This window comes from Podarcis erhardii (assembly GCF_964252035.2).
Source record: "Podarcis erhardii genome assembly, chromosome: 3".
NCBI lineage: Eukaryota > Metazoa > Chordata > Lepidosauria > Squamata > Lacertidae > Podarcis > Podarcis erhardii.
In genome coordinates, this window is record NC_138507.1 from 106,112,838 (window position 1) to 106,123,914 (window position 11,077).

An 11,077-nucleotide genomic window follows, 5' to 3' on the forward strand; every position below is an offset into this window, starting at 1 on the left:
ACTGAGTTTTCTTTTTTCTTTTTTAAGTAAGTCTCTAGTCCACCTAGAAAGAAAGTCATGGGGCAAATCATTCAGGTACCTTCTAAACAATTACTGTGAAATGAGTGTGAGTGTGTAAACAGTAAAGGGACCCCTGACCATCAGGTCCAGTCGTGACCGACTCTGGGGTTGCGGCGCTCATCTCGCTTTATTGGCCGAGGGAGCCGGCGTACAGCTTCCGGGTCATGTGGCCAGCATGACTAAGCCGCTTCTGGCAAAACAGAGCAGCACACGGAAACGTCGTTTACCTTCCTGCTGGAGCGGTACCTATTTATCTACTTGCACTTTGACGTGCTTTCAAACTGCTAGGTTGGCAGGAGCAGGGACCGAGCAATGCGAGCTTACCCCGTCGCAGGGATTCGAACCGCCGACCTTCTGATTGGCAAGTCCTAGGCTCTGTGGTTTAACCCACAGCGCCACCCGCGTCCCTCGTGTGAGTGTGACTACCTTATATATTTTTTCTGGTACTTAGGAATGCTCTCTGTAGACTCGATAGCATGATTTGGAGCAATGCTGTTATTGTTAAAAGGTTACTTTCTGATAGGTTAAGTGATTGTGACTGACTGCAACTGGAGGTAGGACAGAAGGAAACCTAAGGCAGTGAAGGGTATTATGCGGCTCTCCAGATATTTTCCAACTCTCAACAGCACCAGCCAGAATGGTCATTAGTCGGGGGTTATGAGAATTGCGGTAAACTGTTTTAAACTACATTTTAAATTGTTGTAATCTGCCCAGGGACCTTAGGGTGTAGGACAGGTAATAAATGAAAATAATAATGAGTGGGATTCAGCTAATGAATCCCATCACTAGAAGGCCTGCAAACGAACTTCCTCTTGTGCAGCAGGACTTCCCCCCAACATGTCCCCCCAAAAAAATTGGCTCAAGGAGATAGGGAGCACCCTTGGAACAGTGCCTGGGGAGAGGAGAGGGGGGAATGTTCTGTCTGTCAATCCCAAATGCTTCCCTTATAAAACAATCACCTTAGTACGACACTGAACTCCTCCCAATAGTCCAGCAAGATCTGGAGGGTCATAGGTTCCCCACTCCTGCTCCAGGGTAAGTAGGAACCTATCCATTTAGATTAAACTGAAGTCAGCATCTTGAATCTCAGCCAGAAGACAAAGGAACCGAATGCAAGTGATGGCACAACCTCTAACCTAGTATTCATTTTATTCAATATTTTAAAAAGCTTAAAAATCTGCTTATATTCAAGGGAAAACTATTTTAAGATAAGTATGTGGCATATCACTTTAGCCCAGATACAAATATTAACAAAAATTATCCTATCACATGTTAGAAATGCCAAAAACATTCCATATGTGGTGGAAATGTGATTTGTCAAAAAAACTGCTAGAATAAAATTTAAAATTGTATTAAAAAGATCTTATATGATAAAATTCCTCTCCATCCAGGTTTTTTTAAAAAACCTGAATAATGCAGAAAGCTGGGGGCATCAGAATTTAACAAATTTGTTTCTTTCATGTTAGCCACACCAATAATAGTTTTGGTAAGACATGGGATCAGTTAACACACTATCCAGTAAAGAATGTGTGGAGAAACTTCAGGAATTTGCTGCTATGGCCAAACTAACCCATTATCTCAGATTTACATGAAAAGACAAAAATATGATAGCAGTCAGATAGTTTTGTTGACTACACAAACAATAAATAATTGTGGCCAAATGTAATATATCAGTTTGTACTGTACTAAGAATGATACAAATAGTGTTAATATAAATTATTGCTTTTTGTGCCTTCAGCAAAAAAATAAAAAAAAAAAATGATAAAGGTAGCACTGTTTTCAATATTTTAAAAACAGTCTTGTCCAGAGAGTGGGTGTCCCAAAAATCTACAACCAGGAAAGGAACACACCACCACCAAACCCTGCCCCAAACTCATACATATGGTATACTAGAAAGTATAAGAAGACAAATCCTTGCCCCAAGGAGCTTACAATGAAAAATCTACTAAGAGGGAGACAACCGAGAAAGGGAGAGGGCAACTGAGGCAAGGTAAACAGAGGAAGATTATGTACTAAGGTATAGCTCCAAAAAGAGCAGAAACACCAGTCCTAAAAGAAACAGACAAAAGTTAGCTCTATAAGTAAAGCAGTTTTAAATTTTAAGAAATACATGAGTCAAAATCTCTTTTATGTTCCAGAACAAATGAGCCCAGCAAGAAGCAAACAAAATCTCCATTCATCTTCACATACTCTCTTCCCCCAAACACCAAAGCAATCTTGCACCCACTATTTCTCAAGTGCACGCAAAGGACGTGTCCCTACCATGCTGTTGTCTCAGTCCTTGAGAATATGTAACCTGAAAAGCTGTGTTTCCAGCTACGTGGTTTAGTAGCACTTAAAAATAGATCCAGTCAGCTTGAGGCCGGCCATATAGACTGTTCTATTTCAGGCACATCCCAACTCACTGTTACATCCAGCAGAATAACAATCCAGCAACTTTTCTCACTCCTGACATTTATGCACTCCATTGGCTATTCATTCCAAGACAGCAGGAAATGAAAGCCAGTGTCAACACAGGCATGGTTAGTGGCCTTTCATAATGAGGAGCAGCAATGAGGACACTTGCCTAATTACTAGGGAGACTGAGTTACTCATGCTGCTACTAAAATAAGACAAGAAACTTGCAAATTTCTAAGATCTCCAGGACACACAACTTGAGAAACAGTCAGAAACTCATGTCACTGCTTTCAGATTGAGGATGCCTTCTGAAAGTCACTGACATGCCACCACATGTTCTCAAATGTGAAAGAACAATAATTTTGTCCATGTACAGCAAAAATCTCAGAGCAGTCAGCCTATCAAAGAGTGACCCAGCATCTTAAAGTTTAAACAAGGGCAATATGGACTGTACACAGTCAAATTAATTGCTGCAAAAGCAAACTTCTAGAATCTAGTTTGCCCTTATTCACTTTTGGGAGACAGCATAGTACATAAGGGACTAGAAGAACCACCATGGAATAGCACCCAGAAGACAAATGAGACATACAAAGTAGTAGAATGTGTTCACAGAGGTGAAGCCACTTCATGGTTAGTTTCTCAAAGTAAAACACAATAGAAGTTTCCTATCAATAGCATAATAACAGGGTAAGGTATGGCATGCCAGAAAAATGCAGAGCAACCAGAAGCCTAAGAAGGGCTTGCTGAAAACAGATTTTCCCAAGGCTGAATGTACTAATCAAGCTCATTCCATGTCTCAAGTAGTGAGCCATTTCCCATTTTTAATGGAAATGGAAATTGGAGTGAAAGTGAGGGGGTAACAACTGCAGAGAGGATAAAGGGACCCCTGACCATTATGTCCAGTCGTGACTGACTCTGGGGTTGCGGTGCTCATATCGCTTTATTGGCCGGGGGAGCCGGCGTACAGCTTCCGGGTCATGTGGCCAGCATGACTAAGCTGCTTCTGGCGAACCAGAGCAGCGCACGGAAACACCGTTTACCTTCTCGCCAGAGCAGTACCTATTTATCTACTTGTGCTTTGACGTGCTTTCGAACTGCTAGGTTGGCAGGAGCAGGGACCGAGCAACGGGAGCTCACCCCATTGCGGGGATTCGAACTGCCAACCTTCTGATTGGTAAGCCCTAGGCTCTGTGGTTTAACCCACAGCGCCACCCGCGTCCCTTGCAGAGAGAATATTTCACTGTTAAACCACTGAACTGCCAGAGCAAAACCCAAGTTATTTCTAGCAAAACCTTTACGCATATCATATAGGGGTCGGGGCGACAGCTGAGCTGCTGTCATGTAGCCTCAGCTGTAACTACTGAACCTGCTACCCTTGTAAGCCCCTCAACCTCATTTTCTCTTTGCTATTGGCAGAGGAGCAACAGATTTTCTTATGTTTGACAACACACTGCAGGTGTTTTAATCCTTTCTGATCCAGTACCTCCTTTTCAGCAAGACTGAAGTGACAAGCCACAAGAAAGGGATACTGTCCATACCCATTAGTAGGAATACCAGCTGTGAAAAGACTGACATAGAAAAGGTCATACATCTGATCACTTATGTAAGCTGATTTAATAAGATACAGTCCACGCTAAAATCAAAAGGAACCAACCTCTACAGCAAGCTACATTTACACACCACCCACACCAAATCTACCCAATCCCAACCTCTTTCCACCTCATGAATTTAATCTAGCTTCCCATCTCAAGCAGCACCTGCCAGTCAAGTGCTCATCCTCCTCCTCAGCTGAGCACCCGCAGGTGCCTTGGAACCTTGGATTTTTTTTCCCTCTCTCTTTTCCTTGGCCTCCTTCTGTTATGCTGTATGGCCATTCTGACATCAGAGATAAGCAAACACTATAGAATTTCAAAAATTTCCAGATTAACATCCAGACTTGATTGCTGCAATACAGTATGTTGCACATGTGGTTGTCCTTGATTTTTTGATTTTTTTAAAATTTCAATTGTTTCAGAATATAACAGCCAGATTACTGACTAATATTGGCCATTCAGAAGAACTCATCAGCTTAAAAATATCTTCACCGGCTTCCAATTTGTTTCCAGGTACAATTCAACGTATTGTAGTGATTTTGACCTATAATGACCTATTCAGCTTGGCATCAAGTTATCTGAAGGGCTGTCTACTCCTACGCAGACCTGCTTACCCATTAATACCTGTGACAGAATCTCTGTGTCTCAACTTTAAAAATGAGGTAGGTGACTACTAGAGATAGGGGTTTTCATTGGTGGTGCCCTATGTGCAGAATGCTCTCCTTCCAGTGCCACTTTATTGGCACATACTAAATTTGGACATCAGGTGAAGGCAATAATACTTGCAGATCTTTGGAGATCATTTTGGTTTTGCTGTTCCTTGCAGTCTTAGCTATTATTTTTACTACTGGTGTGAGTCTTAATTGGCTTTTGATGTCAACGTCTGGATTTTAATTTTTTTGTATTATATTGTAAATTACTGTGTTAGATGCTTCAGCTGAGATGTGACAGAGCTCATTTAGACACACAAAAGATGCCTTCTCCATAGCCTACAGAGATTAGCCTCCCACTCCATGACATTATGTTGATTTATAGATCCCTCCTATTAAATTACTAATCAGAAGACCACAATGTCAAGATTCCATTCCCCAAACCCCAAGAGACCCAATTTGACAGTCATTCGATTCCTCAAGGAAAGATCCCAGGAATCTTAGAGGGATGTGCATTAGATGCATGTCTCCAGGAGAAACTTGCTATAAACAGAAGTCATGAAGCAAGCCAGAAATTCCATAAACACCATTAGTCATCTGAACAGCAGAGAGAAGAAACTGCTATATTCAAACAGAAGGGCAGCTCTTGTTTGCCAATGACTGAAGCACCTGTTCAATTTCAACGCACCCTTTACCTTTTCAACTTGCTCCCACCCCATCGCTACCACCAAGATCTTGCAACATTGAAAAAATCAGCCTGGTTATAGGGTTGCATAGACTTCAAGCAATAACCTGAGTAAGGAGGAGCCACAGGAAAGGTTCAGACTCCAGGCATAGAAGGTTGTGGAGGGGGGGAATGGACTGTGACCCTCCAGCTGTTGTTGGACTTCCAACAATCAGCCCCAGCCACCATGGGCAATGGTAAGAGATTGTGGGAGGTGGAATCTAGCAACATCTGGAAGGCCAGAGGTTCTTCACCCCTGCTCTAAAGAGACTTTCCATGAAAATTATCTGTGGAAATTCTGTTCTAGTTTTCCTGGAAGAAATCCAAACATATTAACTATCACAGAGACTTAAAAACCTTTATATCACAATGTAATGAATTTATTTTTATCTAGCTAACTAGCTTAGAACAATATGCCTTGAGGTGATAATGAGTTGGATGATTGCCAGTTAACTGAGGGTGAATCCTAATAAAGAACAGGCACTGCTAGTAGGTAGTATTTGTAATGTCCCCCATTTGCTCTGGAAGATTGGGGGGGACCCCCAAAACAGACTTAGGGAGTGTGCAGGGAAAGGAGGAGAATGTTCTCCTTAGTGTTAAGCCGAATAAAACCCTAAGTTTCAGTCCACACAATTTGCCTATACACATTTCAGAAGTAGCTCTCACCTAACTTGCAAAAGAGAACTACAACAATTTCTTTCAGGAGCTTGTTTTACAAATTCAGTTCCCTGTCTGCATCTTTCCAAAAATTTCTTTTTCCATTTTACTGCAGCTAACTCCTGCATATGCACACATGAAAAACGACAGAACAGCATAGAAATTATTTAACAAATCAATACTCTTACAATATGCTTCATGCCTGCCAAGAGTCTAACATGCTATTTACAGTAAATACAAGGTCTCTTTATGGGCAAGAAAGCTAACTGACTGAATGCAATCAGTAAACCTGCCAAGTACAATCATAATAAGCACAAGGGGAAGTATTGAACGCTCCGCACATTATCAGAAATACAGTGGAACCTCGGGTTGCAAACATGATCCATGCGGGAGGCACGTTTGCAACCCGCAGTGCCGCATCTGTGCACATGCAACGCAATTTTGTGCTTCTGCGCATGTGCAAAGTGTGATCTAGTGCTTCTGCGCATGCACAAGCACCGAAACCTGGAAGTAACCCGTTCCGGTACTTCAGGGTTTGGCACGGTCCATAACCTGAAAACGTGCAACCCGCAGCGTTCACAACCCAAGGTATGACTGTACTTTATTAAGGTACTGTGTGAAACTCTGTGTGTTCCTTGATTTGTGTATCAAGTGGATGTTTACTCTGTGTTACGTGTAGAAGTGACAAATTCTGATTGGCACGGGCGACTGTCTACCATGTCTACAAGGGGCAGAATAAAGGTGTGCATTTATCACATAACAAGTTCACAATACTGTATCCCCAAAACCTTTTAATGCAGATAATACATAATAATCTATACAAAAGTAGCAAATTAAAATAGTCTTGTTTGGCTGAAAGCTCAACAGCTGACATATCAAAACAAACATGTGATACAGGAACATGTGATTTTATAGAGTGCTTCAAAAATAGTGAGAAAGACATCTTAGAATCCATTCTGACAGCAATAACAACTTCAGGATTAATAAATAAGGGCTTACCAAACAACCTACGGTAAATGAGGGAACATGCACCTTGTAAAGCTACTTCATTTGCAGTCTTGGAAAGGGCAAGCAACCCAACACTTTGCCTTCTAGCTTAAACAAGGCACACAGCTGCACCTTCTGAGATTAGACAACTGCTCAAAAAGTGAAGTCAGCCTAAATACCCAGCACTAACCATTTTGAAATCAAGCTATAGACAAAATGATGACAGACCCAAATTAGTGATGCCGTTCTTAGTGAAGCAGAATGGTTCTGCAGTCAAAATATAAAGACAAAATATTTGAAACCTAGCTGCATGCCCACTTCAATAAAAACAGCACTAATATTGTCAATGTTTCAGTGACCATCAAAGTTGCATTATTACATATTTGGACTGAAGCAGCTGCAACTTCTACAGGATACTGAAACTCTGAACAAAGCTCTAAATGTGAAATCACGGATCCTTTGTATGGTAATTTTAACTTGGAAAAAAGAAAATGTGAACACTTCTAACTTTTCCAAAAGTATGTGGGCCTGGCTTGTCATTAAGAATACATTATTTTCATTTGCCTATAATTACAGCACTCAAATGTTATTCCTTAAAGCACTCTGGTGGTTAATGTCAAAAGGTGGGGTTTTTTCCTTCCATCAAAAACCCATCACATAAATTCACTGTAGCGCTGCAAAGTATGAACAACCAGATACTAATGTGCTTTAATCAACATCTACGCTAAATAGAAACAAACTAAATACAGCAAACTGACACAGCATGAAATTAAAGTGAATTCTAAGTTGCAGTGCAGAAAGGGTCTTAATGGTGCTACTGAACTCAAGAGCTAAATTGGGTTTAGTTATTAAAATCCTTAATTACGGTACTATTACTTCAATGTTGCACATTCTCTTTTTCATAAAAAAGATCAAAGTACTCCCCCACTCTGCCTCTAGCCACTCTATGGAGTGCCTGCCTTGTGGAACACCCTCCCATCAGATGTCAAGGAGATAAATATACAGCTTTTAGAAGACATCTGAAGGCAGCCCTGTATAAAGAAGTTTTTAATGTTTGATGCTTTAGCATGCCACCCATCTGGGGCATTATTATGTCACCCACCTGGGACAACTCAGTCATATGGGCAGGGTACGAATAATAATTTATTGAGCTTGGCAGGGTGGTTAAAGTATGCGATGTGTAACTAATACATGCTAAAATCCTGATCTCGTATCTTTTTTCTCCTAAGTTACTGAGTAACTTGTTTCAAATTGTGATTAGGACCACAGCCTAAGTGAGTACAGTCATACCTCATGTTACATTTGCTTCATGTTACATTTTTTCAGGTTGCGTCCCGCGGTGACCCAGAAGTACCGGAAAGGGTTACTTCCGGGTTTTGCTGCTTGCGCATGCACAGAAGCGCTAAATTGTGCTTTGCACATGCACACAAGTGCCAAATAGCGCCGCACACCTGTGCAGATATGGCGTTTCAGGTTGCGGGCTTTTCATGTTACGAAAGGGCCTTCAGAACGGATCCTGTTCGCAACCAGTGGTACCACTGTATGTGCTTCTCAGCTATCAGCCGAAAGGGCATAAGCACACTGGTATAACTTATTCATGTTAGCATGAGTATGCACCATGCTAAGTCACACTGGGAGTAGAAGTAACTAGGAAAAGCTAAGGTGAGTGGTAGATGACTAGTTTTATGTGCATATGTGGCACATGAGGCTTGTTTACAAAGGGATTAACAGGTTTAAAAGACCCAGGAACCATTGTTTTTGAGTTGTGTGCAGGAATAAAATTTGAGTTTATTATGGATAAGTTATTATAAGAAAAAGTATCACACCCAGACAACAGGATCCTGCTTATCTGGCAGACTCGAAAAGTAATCTGACCTCAACTGGGAACAAACAGAATTGATTCACACATGCTTGTTTACCACTTAAGTTTTTCTAAACTTTATAACAAGCCACTGTATGAATAATTCTGTTGTTTTGATGTGATGTGAAAGTCCTATTTGATGGGCAATATCTGTGATGGTTCATTCACACATCCAATGTATACTTGAAGCTGCAATCACCAAATGATGAACATAAATGTTTAAGCAAGTCTGTAGCTTCCAGGGATACAGACAATAAGAAAGCCTTTAACATGCCGGCCCTTGAATTTCAGTTGCCATCTCCAGGATTTGCTGACCTGAATTTTGTCCTGCTCAATGTACAATGTATCTGGATGCTTTAGACATGACAGGTGGAATATTTTCTCCATTCTTCTGAGAATGTTGATGGGAGTTCTAATCTACATTAGAATTAAGAGTTATTCCAGAGTTTCTTGGGAATAAAGAAGAAAACAATGGGGTTCTTAAATATATAAAAGTACCAAGAGTTGTGTTAAGTGTAGCAGAAAGAGAGAAAAAATCCACATTTTCAGCACATATCAATAGGTGAAATGGAGGTTCCAGTCAGTCAAAACACTGTGTCCATAGATGACTACTGACCCAGGATGCCAGAATTATTCCAGATTAAGCCTTTGGTTTATTCCTTTATTTCCAACTAAGTATAGCAACAGCATTTTACTACATTCATTCTTCCATGCCCCACTTCCTCTTGTTTTACCATTATCTGTTCTATACTGTTCTATACTGGGGACACTGTCAATTTTGCTCATGCATCTCAGTTCCATGTACACTGATGGTGCTGCATTATACAATGATAATAATAACGCAGAAGAATGCCCCAACGAAGAAAGGAAAAAGCAGAAAACCAAACTCCATAAAACTTTAGGGATAACAGGCATTTATTATATGATTTTTCTCATATACCATCCTAATGAACACTCATAGAGCTCCCACCTCCCCAAAACAGAACTAGCACCCTAGTGCAGAAAAACCACATGCCTAGAAAATACTGCAAAATGCAACTTTACACACTGTCCAGGAAAGGAGAGGGTTGCCCTGTTTTAAGACTGCCACGGGCATTTATTTGGGAGCGCTGGCACTACCATTGGGTGCGTTAAACGGCACCCTTGGGCAGATCAATGTTTTTTTGGGGAGGGGGAGGGGCAGCAAACGCCAAACCGTTTAAAAGCTATTGTCGTATTTTGACCGCCGGGGCGGGGATGGGGTGCAGAGGAAGGAGGACAGGCCTTTTGCAGGATCTTCTGCCTCATGCGCCAAAACAACTTGGCATGGCTTGAGGACTTTGCACTCTTGACACCGGGGGGAGAAGCGCGCGCGCGCGTGTGCGTGCGTGTGTTGAGGGCGGCGGGGTACGAAATCTGCTGCTCCGCCTCAGGCAGCAAAACGACTCGGGTCGGCCCTGGCAGACAGATTGACCCCCGACAGAATAAACAAATGCACCAAAGCTCCTCTGGGCTCCCCGGCGCTCACAATGCGAGCCTAACCTGGCACACCCCTCAGCCGCGTCTCTCTCTATGTATTTTTTTCTCTCTCCCTGCAGGGACTCTATAACCGACGCGTCCCTCAGAACAACCCCCGTGCCCCACCCCCAAGCTTGACAGACGCATCCCGGCTCTCGGATCCCGGCCGCCCCAACGGTCAGCGCCGCCAACGCCGCGCGCCCGCGGCACAACCGCCCCCCGGCCCTCCTCCACAGGGGCTCCCTCCACGCCCCGGCGCCTCAGCCGCATTACCTGCCCCCCCACGGGCGAGGAGAGGGACGCGGGGCCGGCCCGCGGCCCCGAAGGGTCGCGCGAACCCGCTCTCCCGGCGCTCCTTAACGGCCCGGTCAAGCCCCGAGCCTTCTCCTCAGGCGCCTCAGCCGCTCCTTCCCTCCCTCCCTCCCTCCGGCCCAGCTTCGGCGCACAACGGCTGAGGATGACGCGCCACGCCCGCCGAGGGGAGTCTGGGAAATGTAGTCTTGGGAGGGCAGGCAGATATAGCGAGATATGGTGTTCTTCTGTACCCCGTCACCCTGGACCCCAGCACGCCGGTTTCCAAAAAAAAAAAATGGCCACGAAATGGGGGCGGGCAGCGTCTTCACATACCCACGCCTGCAAAGGGGATTTTAAG

At 43.1% G+C, this 11,077-nt stretch overlaps 1 protein-coding gene across 3 annotated transcripts in view; it reads right to left on the reverse strand.

The window, feature by feature from the left end:
* The window catches only part of KLHDC3 (kelch domain containing 3), a 44,088-nt gene extending 33,257 nt beyond the window's left edge, over positions 1–10,831 (reverse strand). Inside the window, exon 1 of one of the 3 annotated variants that reach the window (XM_081854925.1) lies at positions 10,699–10,831. The gene's annotated coding sequence lies outside the window, so the exon portion shown is untranslated. Of the gene's footprint in view, positions 1–4,214; positions 4,238–9,243; positions 9,346–10,698 lie in introns of those variants that run through there. The other 2 variants (XM_081854924.1, XM_081854926.1) reach the window with 2 other exon arrangements.
* Between the last annotated feature and the right edge of the window lie 246 nt (positions 10,832–11,077).